The sequence below is a fragment of the Lithobates pipiens genome, unplaced genomic scaffold (genome assembly GCF_037356315.1).
Source record: "Lithobates pipiens isolate NorthernLeopardFrog02 unplaced genomic scaffold, aLitPip1_a1.2 Scaffold_16, whole genome shotgun sequence".
NCBI classification, from domain to species: domain Eukaryota; kingdom Metazoa; phylum Chordata; class Amphibia; order Anura; family Ranidae; genus Lithobates; species Lithobates pipiens.
This window is the reverse complement of record NW_027507748.1, coordinates 266077218-266092590: the sequence shown is the minus strand read 5'-3', so window position 1 is coordinate 266092590 and position 15373 is coordinate 266077218.

Genomic DNA, 15373 nt, shown 5'->3' with positions numbered 1-15373 from the left:
AAAGGGGATTCTTGTGTGGGCCCTTTGTTCCTTTAGCCTATAAGCCAAATGTTTATCCGCCCTATTAACAGAGGCATAATGATTAATCTTTAGGACATTAATATATTTGTCGTGCTGTTCTAGAATTAAACGTCTAAGATCACAGTAGAGTTTCGTCAACTTGTCTGCCAGAGTAGAATCGGGTGTGACCTTATTTTGGATTTCTAATGTTTTGATCTCTTGTAGTAAAGAGTCTAATTGTTTGGCCCTTTGCTTGTTAGTTTTTGAATTAAGCTGTATTAATATTCCCCTCATAAAAGCCTTGTGGGCACGCCACAGAATCATCGGGTCTGACACTGAGGTTGTATTTATTTCAAAAAATTCTGTTAATTTATTAGTCAAGAAGGTCACATGATTGGGTGCCCGGAACAAACTAGAATGGGCTCTCCAAACAAAATTCCCCAAAGAGGCATTCCCCTCATCGTGGCCGACACTGGAGAATGGTCAGACCATGAGATGTTGTGGATGGCGGAGGATGACACCACCTGCAACAAAGTTCTATCAACAGCAATCATATCTATGCGGAAATATGAGTTGTGTCTCACTGAGTGGAATGAGAAGTCCCTTTCGCCTGAGTGTTGACATCTCCAGACGTCATAAAGTTCCTCAGAATGGAAAATCGCTTGAAATGTAGCCAGTGGCAGCTTGGATTTTGTGGTGGTATCAATAGTATAGTCAGCTGTGAGATTAAAATCCCCACATACCACCAAAGCTCCCTGTCTGATGTTAGAAACCTTCTTCAATAGTCTTTTCAGGAAATGTAGTTGGTGGGAGTTGGGAGCATAAAGACTTACTATTGTGTAAGTCTTATTATTTATATCTCCTATCAAGATTAAATACCTCCCTTCTGGATCAGGCATTATCATTCTTAATGAGAAGGAAACTGTGTCTCTGATGGCAATGGCAACTCCTTTTTTTTTTTGGGCAGCAGATGCAAAAAATACATGGGGGTATCTATTATGTTTGAGTCGGGGTTGGTCAGGTACTAAAAGGTGGGATTCCTGTATGCACAGGACATTGGCCTGCGGTTTCTGGACCTCTCTCCATAGAGCAGCTCTTTTAACAGGGTGATTCAATCCATGAGCATTACATTAAATTATGTTCAGCATTGTACCTTGTAACGCATGAATGGTAGTAGGGTCCGTATTTTAACTGGGCTTGCTCGGGGGGTTCTAGAGGTCCACGTTAGAGGGCATAATCCCATAGTTCAGTGAAAATTGTACTTGCAAATCAGATGAGTCAATCCTAGGGGAGATAGGGAGAAACAAAAACGGAAACAGAAACAAACAAAAACAGCAAAAACAGTCAAAAAGGATAAAGATCTTTATCTTGCGTATTTGGGGTAAAAAAGAGGATTCTATGTTGAATCATGTGGCAGTATTACTGCGCATCATTCAGTGGGGTGTAATATAGCCACTTACATGTTGTGCTGGAGTAACAGTGCAGGATGTTCAACTATTGTGTTTTTGTCCTTATGTTTGCGGGACACAATTTGCCAGGTATCCTGGGTATCTATTTTGGTTGTGGAAGATGGATTAACCGTGGGATGCTCTGGGATGATATCCCATGTTCAGAGTAAAGCCAGTCCTTCTTCCAGTGTATTTATTACTTTGGTGTGATCGTCTTTCAGGATTGTTAATTTGGAAGGATATCCCCAGCGATACACTATGGTGTGGTTATGCAGTGCTTTGGTGATGGATAAAAGGACCTTACGCCTTTGCATGGTATACTGTGAGAGATCTGCGAAAATCTGAATGGCCGTATACTTTTCCGGTGGTTGTCTGTTCTTGCGGTAGGCCGACATAAAGCACGTTTTTTTTTATATGGTAGAATTGCACCCTCATGAGGACATCCCTCGGGATATTATCAGGTAGGTGAGAGGGCTTCAGAAGTCTATGTATTCTATCAATCACTGTGTTGGTTTCTACCAAGTCTGGCAAAAATGCCCGCAGTAAGTCCTGGGCGTACTGTTGTAATTGCCCTGGTAGGACTGATTCTCGGACACCTCGGATTTTTAAGTTATTTCTTCTAGACTTGTCTTCCGGGTCTGCAACTTTAGATTTGAGCCAGGTCACCTTGTCAGTTTGCTCATTGTGTGCATCCACTAGGGAATTATATGAGGAAGCAAATTCCCCCATATTTTGCTCCACATGCTCCACTCTCTCTCCCTGCTTGCCCATGTCAGATTTAAAACCTCTCCTGCATTCCATCATGTCTGCATGGAGGGAGCTGCGGAGAGAAACAAGCATGTCCCGCAAAGTTGTGTCCGACACTGGCTGGTTATTTGTGGGGAATGAGTTAAGAGATTCCGCCAGCTCTCTAGTGTCCTCTAGTGCCTCCTGATCTCCACTCACCTTGTTCCTGTCAGTATATGTCGTCAGGCTTGGTTTGGACTTCGCTGGACTCCTGGACAGTGGAGTGGAGACTTCTGGGGATTGACGATCCATGGCCTTGTGAGAGCTCGGGCTGGGTGTCGCTGATCCAGAGCCGCAGTATGTGGCCGGCGAGGTGCCGCCGGTGCCATCTTGGACATGGCCGCGATCCTTCTGCGGGAAGAAGCGAGGCAGTTTTTGGAGCTGGGAAGCCCCTTTCCTCTTGCGAGCCATGCCGGAGCAGTGAGGGGTCTTTCCACGATGAGCTGGACAGGTTAGACTCAGTTGAACACCCCCGTTCTCTCCGATTCCCGTCTTTGGCACAGAGCTATCTGCCTATGCGCCCATACAGTAGACTGGTAGCCACGCTCCCTGTTTTCAATTTTTTTATAAATAAATTCCTGAAAAGTGTGGCGTACATTGGTATTCAGCCCCCATTAATCTGATACCCCTAACTAAAATCTAGTGGAAACAATTGCCTTCAGAAGTCACATAGTTAGTAAATAGAGTCCACCTGTGTGTAATGTAATCTCAGTATAAATACAGCTGTTCTATGAAGTCCTCAGGGGTTTGTTGGAGAACCTTATTGAACAAACAGCATCATCAAGGCCAAGGAGCACACCAGACAGGTCAAGGGTAAAGTTGTGAAGAAGTTTAAAGAAGGGTTAGGTTATAAAAAAATATCCCAAGCTTTGAACATCTCTCGGATCACTGTTCCATCCATCATTAGAAAATGGAAAGTATGGCTCAACTGCAAAACTACCAAGACATGGCTGTCCACCTAAACTGACAGGCCAGGCAGGGAGAGCATTAATCAGAGAAGAAGCCAAGAGGCCTATGGTAACTCTGGAGGAGCTGCAAATATTCACAGCTCAGGTGGGAGAATCTTTCCACAGGACAACTGTTAGTCTTGCACTCCACAAATCTGGCCTTTATTGAAGAGGGGCAAGAAGAAAGCCATTGTTGGAAGAAAGCCATAAGAAGTCACGTTTGCACTTTGCAATAAGCCATGTGGGGGACACAGCAAACATGTGGAATAAGGTGCTCTGGTCAGTCTGGTCAATTTTTGGCCTAAAAGCAAAACGCCTTGTGCGGCAGAAAACTAACACTGCACATCACCCTGAACACACCATCCCCACCATGAAAACATGGTGGTGGCAGCATCATGTTGTGGGAATACTTTTCTTCAGCAGAGAAGCTGGTCAGAGTTGATGAGAAGATGGATGGAGCTAAATACAGGGCAATCTTCAAGGAAAATATGCTATAGTCTGCAAAAGACGTGAGACTGGGGCAGAGGTTCACCTTTCAGCAGAACAATGACCCTAAACATACAGTAAGAGCTACAATGGAATGGTTTAGATCAAAGCATATTCATGTGTTAGAATGGCCAAGTCAAAGTCCAGACCTAAATCCAACTGAGAATTTGTGGCAAGACTTGAAAATTGCTGTTCACAGATGCTCTCCGTCCAATCAGACAGCTATTTTGCAAAGAAGAAGGTGCACCAATGTCACTCTCTAGATGTGTAAAGCTGGTAGAGACATCCCCAAAAAGACTTTCAGCTGTAATTGCAGCGAAAGGTGGTTCTACAAAATATTGACTGAGGGGGGCTGAATACAAATGCACACCACACTTTTCACATATTTATTTGTAAAGAATTTAATTAAATTGAAAACCATTTATCATTTTCAATCCACTTCACAATTATGTACCACTTTGTGTTGGTCTATCGCATGAAATCCCAATAAAATACATCTACGTTGTTGGTTGTAATATGACAAAATGTGGACAATTTATAGGGGTATGAATACTTTTTCGAGGCACTGTAAGTTTTACAAAAGCCACAGGAAAGGGAGACACCTGGATACCACTAAACTCTTAATTAAAAAAAAAAAAGCTAACTTCAACAAGCTGCACTCTTCACTATTTAACACAGGACACAGAGGAGAAATGAGAGTGCTTTGAGAGTGTGCTAATTAATAGCATTTGACACATTTTGTGCAGAAACATTACAGGAAGCTAAAAAGGGGATTGGACAGAGATGTGGTAGATGAGTATTGAAAAAAAAAAGTATGCATTTGGGGGATAAGAACATGAAGGCTTGATATTTACTAGGAGGGATTACAATGGGGAAATTGGTGATGGAAAAAAAAAATGTGGGTGTCCTAGTGGGTAAAATAATCAATAGTTACTGTAAAGGCTGTAACAACTTGATTAAGTTGGAAGAAAGAAGTTTTGTGGTTAAGTGTCTGTAAAGGCTGAAGGTTTTTCACCCTTCATGCATTCTATGCATGAGGGTAAAATACTTTCTGTGTGCTGCTCCCCCCACAGCCCCAAATACTCACCTGAGCCTCCCTCTCGATCCAGTGATGCACATGAGAGACTCGGCTGTCCTGAGATTCCCTCTCCTCATTGGCTGAGACCAAAATAGGAGCTATTTGCTCCCATTGCTTTAAATCACAGCCAGTGAGCCAATGAGCAGTGAGCGGGGGCCGGTGCCGTGCCACAGCTCTATGTGTCTTGGGGATGCATAAAGAAGGCCTCTGAAACAAGTATGCACCAGTGCCCTCACAGCAAGCAGCATGCTATTGGGGGCACTGATCAAGGGGGAGGAGCCAAGAGTGCTGGCAGGGGAACCTGTAAAGAGGATGATTGGGGCTGCTCTGTGTAAAACCACTGCAAAAACTTAGAACTTCTTTCCCCAGGAAGTTATATCAACTGAGAACATTAACAAATTCAATAAACTTCTAGATGTCTTCCTCAATGAGCACAATATACAGGGATATACACTTACCGGCCACTTTATTTGGTACACCTTGCTAGTACCGGGTTGGACCCCCTTTTGCCTTTAAAAATGCCTGAATTTTTTGTGCCATCGATTCAACCAGGTATTGGAAACATTCCTCAGAGATTTTGGTCTATATTGACATGATAGCATCACGCAGTTGCTGCAGATTTGTCAACTGCACATCCATGATGTGAATCTCCTGTTTCACCACAACCCAAAGGTGCTATATTGGATTGAGATCTGGTGACTCTGGAGGTCGTTGGAGTACAGTGAACTCATTGTCATTTTTAAGAAACCAGTTTGAGATGATTTGAGCTTTGTGACATGGTGCATTATCCTGCTGGAAGTAGTCAGATGGTGAGTACACTGTAGTCATAAAGGGATGGACATGGTCAGCAACAATACTCAGGTAGGTCGTGACATTTAAACGATACTTAATTGGTACTAAGGAACCAAAAGTGTGCCCCATACCATTACACCACCAACCTGAACCATTGATACAAGGCAGAATGGATCCATGCTTTCATGTTGTTTATGCCAAATTTTGATCCACTATCTGAACATGGCAGCTTAAATTGACACTCATCAGACAAGGCAATGTTTTTCCAAGCTTCTATTGTCCAATTTTGGTGAGCCCATGTGAATTGTAGCCTCAGTTTCCTGTTCTTAGCTGAGTGCTACCCAGTGTAGTCTTTTGCTGCTGTACCCCATCTGCTTAAAGGTACCATGTGTTGTGCTTTCCGAGATGGTGTTCTGCATACTTTGGTTGTAACGAGTAGTTATTTGAGTTACTGTTGCCATTCTCTCATCTGAAACAAGGCTGACCTCTGTCAACAACAAGGCATTGTCATCCACACAACTGCCGCTCACTGGATATTTTCTCTTTTTTGGACCATTCTCTGTAAACCCTAGAGATGGTTGTATGTGAAAATCCCAGTAGATCAGCATTTTTTGAAATACTCAGACCAGCCTATCTATCAAAGTCAATAAAATACCCTAGCTTCCCCATTCTAAAGCTCAGTTTGAACTTCAGCAAGTCGCCTTCACTACGACTAGATGACTAAATGAATTGAGTTGCTGCCATGTGATTTACGTGTGTATATACTTTACTCTTTGAAGTAAAAAAGCTTAAACTTATATACAAATAGGTTGGACTAGATAGTCCTATTTCTTTCTCCCACATTAACTATTATAACTATGTATGGGTAACAATAATTTTGTTGAGAAAAGCAATCCCTTTTAAATCTAAAATATTTTTATTGAAAAAAGTTTTTCAGACATAACAGTAACAATTGTGCATAACAGTGCATATTTTGTCAAGTAGCCAAAAGTTCCAGTACATCATTTATGAGGCAGTTATAATGAAAAAGGTATATGAAAAACTTCAAATCATTGGTCCTTCTATTTACCATCACGTCTGCCGTGTGGGGAATTTTCTTAGCAGTCTGGTTACGTATCGGTATATGATCTTCTGGGTGAGCAGATCTTTCTACTATAATGTTTGCTGGATATTATGTTTCTGATGATGTAATTACTGTATATTTTATAGTATTTTCTGTTTTATAGACAGTTTCTCCTAAAGAAGCGGTTTTAATCTAAACTAGTAGAGGATCAATTTGTCTATACCAAACATCAACATTTAAGGATAAGTAGAACACCCCCCCGGTTCGGTTCGCACCAGAACCTGTGAACAGACCTAAACTTCGTGTGAACTTTAGAACCCTATTAAAGTCTATGGGACTCAAACGTTCAAAATCTAAAAAGTGCTCATTTTAAAGGCTAATATGCAAGTTATCGTCCTAAAAAGTGTTTGGGGACCTGGGTCCTGCCCCAGGGCACATGTGTCAAGGCAAAAACTAGTTTTAAAAACTGCAGTTTTTTCGGGAGCAGTGATTTTAATAATGCTTAAAGTGAAACAATAAAAGTATAATATTCCTTCAAATTTCGTACCTGGGGGGTGTCTATAGTATGCCTGTAAAGGGGTGCATGTTTCCCGTGCTTAGAACTGTCCCTGCACAAAGTGTCATTTCTGCAGGAAAAAAAGTCATTTAAAATCACTCGCGGCTTTAATGAATTGTCGGCTCCCCATAATACAGAGAACAGTCATTGAAAGTCATTGATAAAAAAAAAAAAGCGTGGGGTTCCCCCAAATTCGATTACCCGGCCCTTCAGGTCTGGTATGAATATTAAGGGGAACCCCGCATCAAATTGAAAAAAAAATGGCGTGGAGTTCCCCCTAAACATCCATACCAGACCCTTTATCCGAGCTAGCAACCTGGCAGGCCGCAAGAAAAGAGGGGGGATGAGAGAGCCTCCTCCCTCCTGAACCATACCAGGCCACATGCCCTCAATATTGGGAGGATGCTTTGGGGTCTGTGACCCCTCAAAGCACCTTGTCCCCATGTTGATGAGGACAAGGGCCTCATCCCCACAACCCAGGCTGGTGGTTGTGGGGGTCTGCGGGCAGGGGGCTTATCAGAATCCCAGATCCCGGCCCCCTCTGTTTGAAATGGTAAGGGTGTACAAAAGTATTTCACAAAGAAAGTGTAAAAGAATGTTAAAAAAGACACACACACCGTTGAAGTCCTTTATTAAAAATTTTTTTTTTTTTAGTTCTTGCTAACCAGCGACTGATGATCATCTCTCCGGCGTCCAGCGATGGCTGATCTGATCCAGCGACGGGTGATCTCTCCCTCCACTGGCGGAGACACTGCAGGGATCCCGGCAGCCTGACATTTCTTATATGAGGAGGGCGGGGCCACCCGTCACCTGACCCCGCCCCATCTGATGCAAGTGGGAAAGCCTGGCTTCCCCAATGACGTGTGGGTGACCCCGCACCCCTCTGATGTAATGGAAACCTGCGGCCCAATGTTGAGGGCATGTGGCCTGGTACGGTTCAGAAGGGGGGCGCTCTCTCGTACCCCCCTCTATTCCTGTGGCCTACCAGGTTGCGTGCTCAGATAAAGGGTCTGGTATGTATTATTAGGGGGAACTTCAAGCCATTTTTTTTATTTGGCATAGAGTTCCCCTTATAATCCATACCAGACTTCAGGTCTGGTATGGATATTTAGGGGGAACCCCACGTAATTTTTTTTTTATTTGACGCAGGGTTCTTAATAGCCATACCAGACCTGAAGGGCTTGCTAATTGAATTTGGGGGAACCCCCTGCTTTTTTTATATTTTTTTTTTATCAATGACTTTCAATGACTGTTCTCTGTATTATGGGGAGCCGACAATTCATTATAGCGTGAGTGATTTTAAATGACTTTTTTACCTGCAGAAATTACACTTTGTGCAGGGACAGTTCTAAGCAGGGGAAACATGCGCCCCTTTACAGGCATAATATAGACACCCCCCAGGTACAAAATTTAAAGGAATATTACACTTTTATTGTTTCACTTTAAGCATTATTAAAATCACTGCTCCCGAAAAAACTGCCCTTTTTAAAAGTTTTTTTGCATTGATACATGTGCCCTGGGGTAGGACCCAGGTCCCCAAACACTTTTTAGGACAATAACTTGCATATTAGCCTTTAAAATTAGCACTTTAGATTTCTTCCATAGACTTGTACAGGGTGTATCGCGGCTTTTTGAATTTTCCGTGAACACCCCAAATTGTTCACTGTTCGCCGAACAGGCAATGTTCGAGTCGAACATGAGTTCGACCCAAACTCGAATCTCATCCCTAGTCAACAGTTATCTTTTGAGTGACCCTGTTAGTAGATGTCTGTGGTTGAATTTTATCTCCTGTCCTTTGTATATGTTCTTTTATATGTATTAAAATCATATTTTTATAATTAAAAATTTGTTTGTGTATCAGTACCAAGATAGTCCAGTACAACCTACTTGATGGGTATATACAGTATCCATGGTCAGCCACAGCAACTGTCCCGAGAGACCATTCTTGTCCTGTTTTTCTTAACTTAACTTGAAATCATAGAATAACTATTGGTTAACTCAAGAGGTATGGTCAGGGTTGTCGGGGAGCCCAACAATGGACAATGGAGCGACATCTCAGGGAACTTCCATTTCTACTCAAGATGCCGACTCTGAAGCCTGCCCCACTGTATCAGGATAACTGACAGAGAGAAATATAAAAATCAGCCAGAGGGTGACTGCCGGTCACCCTGTGAGGCTCCACGCACAACACCCCTTTGGGAACTCTATGTGGAGGTAGGTAGTAACTTGGCTATGGTAACTTTGGCCCATAATAAAATGAAATATGACAGTGTTTGTGAGAACTAAGTTATGTCCGGGATATAACGATTTAGTAGTGCTATGCTGGGGTCAGGGGTTACCGTTACATATGGAGCCAATGATATGGAAGACTTTCTGCCAGAAGGATCTAATGCGGGGACAGGTCCACCAAATGTGGAGCATCATGACCTCCAATTCGCAGCCCCTAAAGCATAATGGAGAGGTCCCCAGATAGATCACTGCCAGTTTGGTGGGGACGTAATACCACCTAGTCAGTACTGTTAGACTAGCTTCGATGAGGGATATGTTAACAATACCTTTGTAAGCGTGCTTTGACGCGCAGAACCTGAGGAAGTCCAACTGCTGCCCGTGTCCTCCTCCCGGGCCCAAGCACAGGTGGGTTTGTCCAAATTTATCGCCAGTGTTGTATAGATCAATGAGATGCCCCACCTCTGATCCACAGTGTTTGAGCACCAGTGTTCATAAGGTGTTATTGTGGGAGCTTCAGTTTTGTTGGTCCAGATGGAGCATTTGAAATGGAAGATTTAGGAGAATCTAAATAATTCCAAATCTGGCATTTCTGGTTTCTTCCTATAGTATGACAGGGTAAGCGGTCCCACCAGAGAGAGGAAATTACCAATTCTGTAGAGGCCCTTATCTGTCCACCATTGGAAAGCTTTAATGTTCATCCCCGGTGAGAAGTTAGCGTTGTGTAACAAATGTGCTAATGGCTTCATGGGGGATATCAGGGAGTGATGTGAGTAAAGCTTGGATCATAGGGCGATAGAGTGAGAGAGGGTAGGGGACATTATATCTGGCCTAATTTTGGGGTCACACCAAAGAAGATAATCAATGGTATTCAAGGGTCTGGCTTGTGTTTCCATGGAGAGCCATTCAGGCTTCAGGTCCCTAGAGAAGATCACTGAAATTTGCGTGAGTTGTGCTGCCTGGAAATATCCCCACAGATTTGGCAGACCCAGTCCGCCCTGTGATCTAAGGCAGAGAAGTATTCCTGAATTATACCTATAACCTTTGTTACCGCACACAAAGCGAACTATCTCTGTCTGGAATTTACTGAGGAATTGTTTCTTAATTGGAATTGGCAAAGAGCGGAATAAGTATAAAAGACTGGGGAGAAGGGTCATCTTAATTGCATGAAGTCTGCCCAACCAGGATAGACCAACTTTCTATTTCACCTCTACATTTGTGTACCGGGGTCATTTTCTTTAAAAAGGTTATTAATGTCTGCCGTTGAATTGATTCCTAGGTATGGAATTGTGGTGGAAGCCCATGAAAAGGCAAAATTGCAAGAAAGCTGTTTGAGTAGGTCCAGGGGGACTGTTATGCTTAAAGCTGTTGATTTGTTCATGTTGGCCCTCAAGCCAGATACCTTGCTGAAATCCTGCAAAATGTTATATACCATAGGCGTAGATGTAAGAGGTGAGGTGATAAAGAGGAGGAGGTCATCAGGATATAAAACGCACTTATGCTCCTGATCCCCACAAATTACCCTTAATGTGAGGGTTCAATCTGATCGCATTGGCCAATGTTTCGATGGCAATAGTGAAGAGGAGGGGTGACAGTGGGTGCCCCTGCCTATTGAAAAGGAGTCTGAGTATCTGCCCTGTTTGGGTTAAACAAAGAGATTGGATTGGGTTCAGGAAGTAAGAGCTAAAGCCCCATCTCCTCAGGATATCAGACAGGCATGCCCAATCTACTGAGTCAAAGGCATTGTGAAGGTCTATAGAGAGAAGAAGGCCTTTTTGAGGGGGTCCCACATCCCACTGTGATTTGAGTAGTGAGATAACCTCAATGGTCCTTCAAATCTGGTCTGGTCCCTGTCTAGCAGGGATGAAGCCCATCTGATCTCTGTGGATGCCGGAATAAAGCTTGCTATTCTATTCGAGAGGATCTTAGTCATTATTTTAATGTTGTTATTAATAAGCGAGATTGGGCGAATGGTTACCTACCTCATTCGTATCCTTGCCCAGTTTGGGGATTACTGAGATATATGTGAAGTTGAGATCAGTATCAAGGGGGGCTCCATCCCTGAGAGAGTTGAACAACTGAGCCAAGTGTGGGGCCAGACAGGGGCCACTTTTTTTTAATAGCCAGTGGAAAAACTGTCTGGTCCAGATGAGGATCCTAGTTTAAGGCATTTAACGGTGTCCAGTATTTCCTCTTGGGTGAACAGACTCTCAAGGAGGTCTCTATGGTCCTTAGTCAATGTGGGCAAATGTGTGGAAAATGGTCTATATGAGGACCTATTGGAAGCTGCAGCTTAACTGTACCACATAACTACAGAAAAAAATATAAAGGAAAATAAATAAGCTGCGCTACACTGGTAACATACAAATTAAATAGATGAGTGTTATAAATTCACCAATGTGCTACACAGCACCGGCCACATCAAATGGCCAGAACAATGCAAATGCCACAGTAACCACTCTGTGGTAAACCCATATATGTGTTAGACAATGAATCTAAACTCAAATAAACTTTATAAATGAATAATGACATCTGTGAAAAAGACAAAATGAGGGGCGTGGCTTGTGCGCTGAAGAAGATGGCTGCTTAAGCCTAGAGCTCTCCACAGCCGGCCGTTTAACAGCAAAAAACAGGCAGGTATTCTCCTCTAAAAACATACCTAAATACTCTGTGGTACTCCTGGGACAGTAGGGGCAATAATGTCTCGCAAAAGAGGACAAGAAAGGGGACCAAAAAAGCTGTCATCATTTACATTTAAACAGAGCAGTGAGCTGACTAAAATCCAAGATGGCGCCGCCGGAGCTGTGAGGAAAAATAATAAAACTCACACAAACCTTTCTGATAGCCATCCACCTGAAATGGATGAGGAATTATCATCCTCATATTCTAATGGCTCCTCTCAACTATTCCCAACATCTCAGGGACCAAAATCACGGATGAAGCTGGATTCATCTTGTCAGGCAGCTGATACTGTGAACACAGATCTGCATAGTGATAATGCTATGTCCTCATTACAGACATCTATAGCTGCTTTCCCAACATCAGGTCAGCCAGTACTAGATACCACAATGAAAGAAATGCTTGTGTCATTACAATCATCTATTATAGCTATCCTCCATGATTCATAAATTCTCTCTTGATATGAAACATATGGATAGTAGACTGCAATACGTTGAAAACAAAATGGAGGAATGCACTGAAACAGTGAATGAGCTAGTGGATGCATGTACAGAACAAAAAGATGATTCCATGTGGGTCAAGATGAAATTGGCAGATCTCAAGGACCGCTCACGTCGAAACAACATTAAAATGAGAGGAATACCAGAGTCAGTTCTACCTATGGACTTACATAACTATGCAAATACACTATTTTCTACATTATTGCCAGAATTATCGTGGATTGAAATTACAATCGATCGTATTCATAGAATTCCCAAACCAAAACATCTAGAAGAATCAATTCCCAGAGATGTTATTCTGCAAATTCATTTTTATCAAGCTAAAGAGAAAATTCGCTCCAAAGCGAGGGAGCTAACTACTCTGCCACCACCATACTCAGATATACAATTATTCGCCAATCTCGCAATTTATACTACAAATGAGAAGACAGCTCAAAACTGTAACGAAGGCATTATCTAATCATAAGATTACATACAAATGGAGACATCCAGCCACTATCTTGACCACTTACAACCGGAAACATTTTGCTTTATCTACCATTGAAGATGGCATGCAATTACTCCAAACATGGGGTATTATAGTTGATCTTCCACATAACACCCCTGCCTTGAAGGAAAAAACTAATTTGTTTCACTTTGGACAAAAACGTGAACAAAATAGAATTAAATACAAATGAACTACTCCTGCCTGTTAACTCATATGCATTACTGACATATACGGTCTGATTTGATGCTCAATACCTTACTACTTGAACTTCACCCCCTATTTTGGTCAGCATTCCTTTGAGTGGATTACTGCTGACTCTTGGAAAATATTTTTTTCTTTACTCTTTTATTATTATAATTTTTTTTAGTTAATTAATTAATTAATTAATTAATTATTTTTCCTCTTGCAATATATATTGCCAAATAACTACTAATAGCGTAATAACTCGTTTTTCGACATTGACATTGTTGTGTGCATGATTTAATAGTAACTGTGAACTGATCATATAACAAATACTTAGATATTTAGTTTAAGCGTTATAGAAACTAGAGAATATTATTTTAGGAATATATAGAATTATAGTAACATCTAATTTTGATATATATTAACCACTTTCAGACCGGACCATTTTGCTGGTAAATGACCAGAGGTCTTTTTACACTTTGGCACTGCGCTGCTTTAACTGGTAATTGCGCGGTCATGCAATGTTGTACCCAAACAAAATTTGCGTCCTTTTCTTCCCACAAATAGAGCTTTCTTTTGATGGTATTTGATTGCCTCTGCGATTTTTATTTTTTGCGATATAAACGTAAAAAGACCGCAAATTTTGAAAAAAAATGATATTTTCTACTTTTTGTTATTAGAAAAATCCAATAAACTCAATTTTAGTCATACATTTAGGCCAAAATGTATTCAGCCACATGTCTTTGGTAAAAAAAAAGTCAATAATTGTATATTTATTGGTTTGCGCAAAAGTTGTCACATCTACAAACTAAGGTACGTTTTCTGGAATTTACGCAGCTTTTAGTTTACGACTGCCTATCTCATTTCTTGAGGTGCTAAAATGGCAGGGCAGTACAAAACCCCCCCAAATGACCCCATTTTGGAAAGTAGACCCCCTAAGGAAATTGATAAGAGGCATGTTGAGCCCATTGAATATTTTATTTTTTTGCCTCAAGCGATTGAATAATGACAAAAAAAAAAATTCTTTTTTTTTTTTACACAAAGTTGTCACTAAATGATATATTGCTCACACATGCTATGGGCGTATGTGAAATGACACCCCAAAATAAATTCTGCTGCTTCTCCTGAGTATGGGGATACCACATATGTGGGACTTTTTGGGAGCCTAGCCGCGTACGGGGCCCCGAAAACCAAGCACCGCCTTCAGGCTTTCTAAGGGCGTAAATTTTTGAGTTCACTTCTCACTACCTATTACAGTTTTGAAGGCCATAAAATGCCAAGATGGCACAAAACCCCCACAAATGACCCCATTTTAGAAAGTAGACACCCCAAGCTATTTGCTGAGAGGCATGTTGAGTTCATGGAATATTTTATATTTTGCCACAAGTTGCGGGAAAATTACAAACTTTTTTTTTTTTTTTTTTTTTTTTAACAAAGTTGTCACTAAATGATATATTGCTCATGCATGCCATGGGCATATGTGAAATGACACCCCAAAATAAATTCTGCTGCTTCTCCTGAGTACGGGGATACCACATATGTGGGACTTTTTGGGAGCCTAGCCGCGTACGGGGCCCCGAAAACCAAGCACCGCCTTCAGGCTTTCTAAGGGCGTAAATTTTTGAGTTCACTTCTCACTACCTATTACAGTTTTGAAGGCCATAAAATGCCAAGATGGCACAAAACCCCCACAAATGACCCCATTTTAGAAAGTAGACACCCCAAGCTATTTGCTGAGAGGCATGTTGAGTCCATGGAATATTTTATATTTTGCCACAAGTTGCGGGAAAATTACAAACTTTTTTTTTTTTTTTTTTTTTTTCACAAAGTTGTCACTAAATGATATATTGCTCACGCATGCCATGGGCATATGTGAAATGACACCCCAAAATAAATTCTGCTGCTTCTCCTGAGTATGGGGATACCACATATGTGGGACTTTTTGGGAGCCTAGCCGCGTACGGGGCCCCGAAAACCAAGCACCGCCTTCAGGCTTTCTAAGGGCGTTACAGTTTTGAAGGCCATAAAATGCCAAGATGGCACAAACCCCCCCCAAATGACCCCATTTTGGAAAGTAGACACCCCTAAATTTAGGGGTACACTAGTGAGACTAGGTAATAAATGGCGGGTGCCCTGAAACTA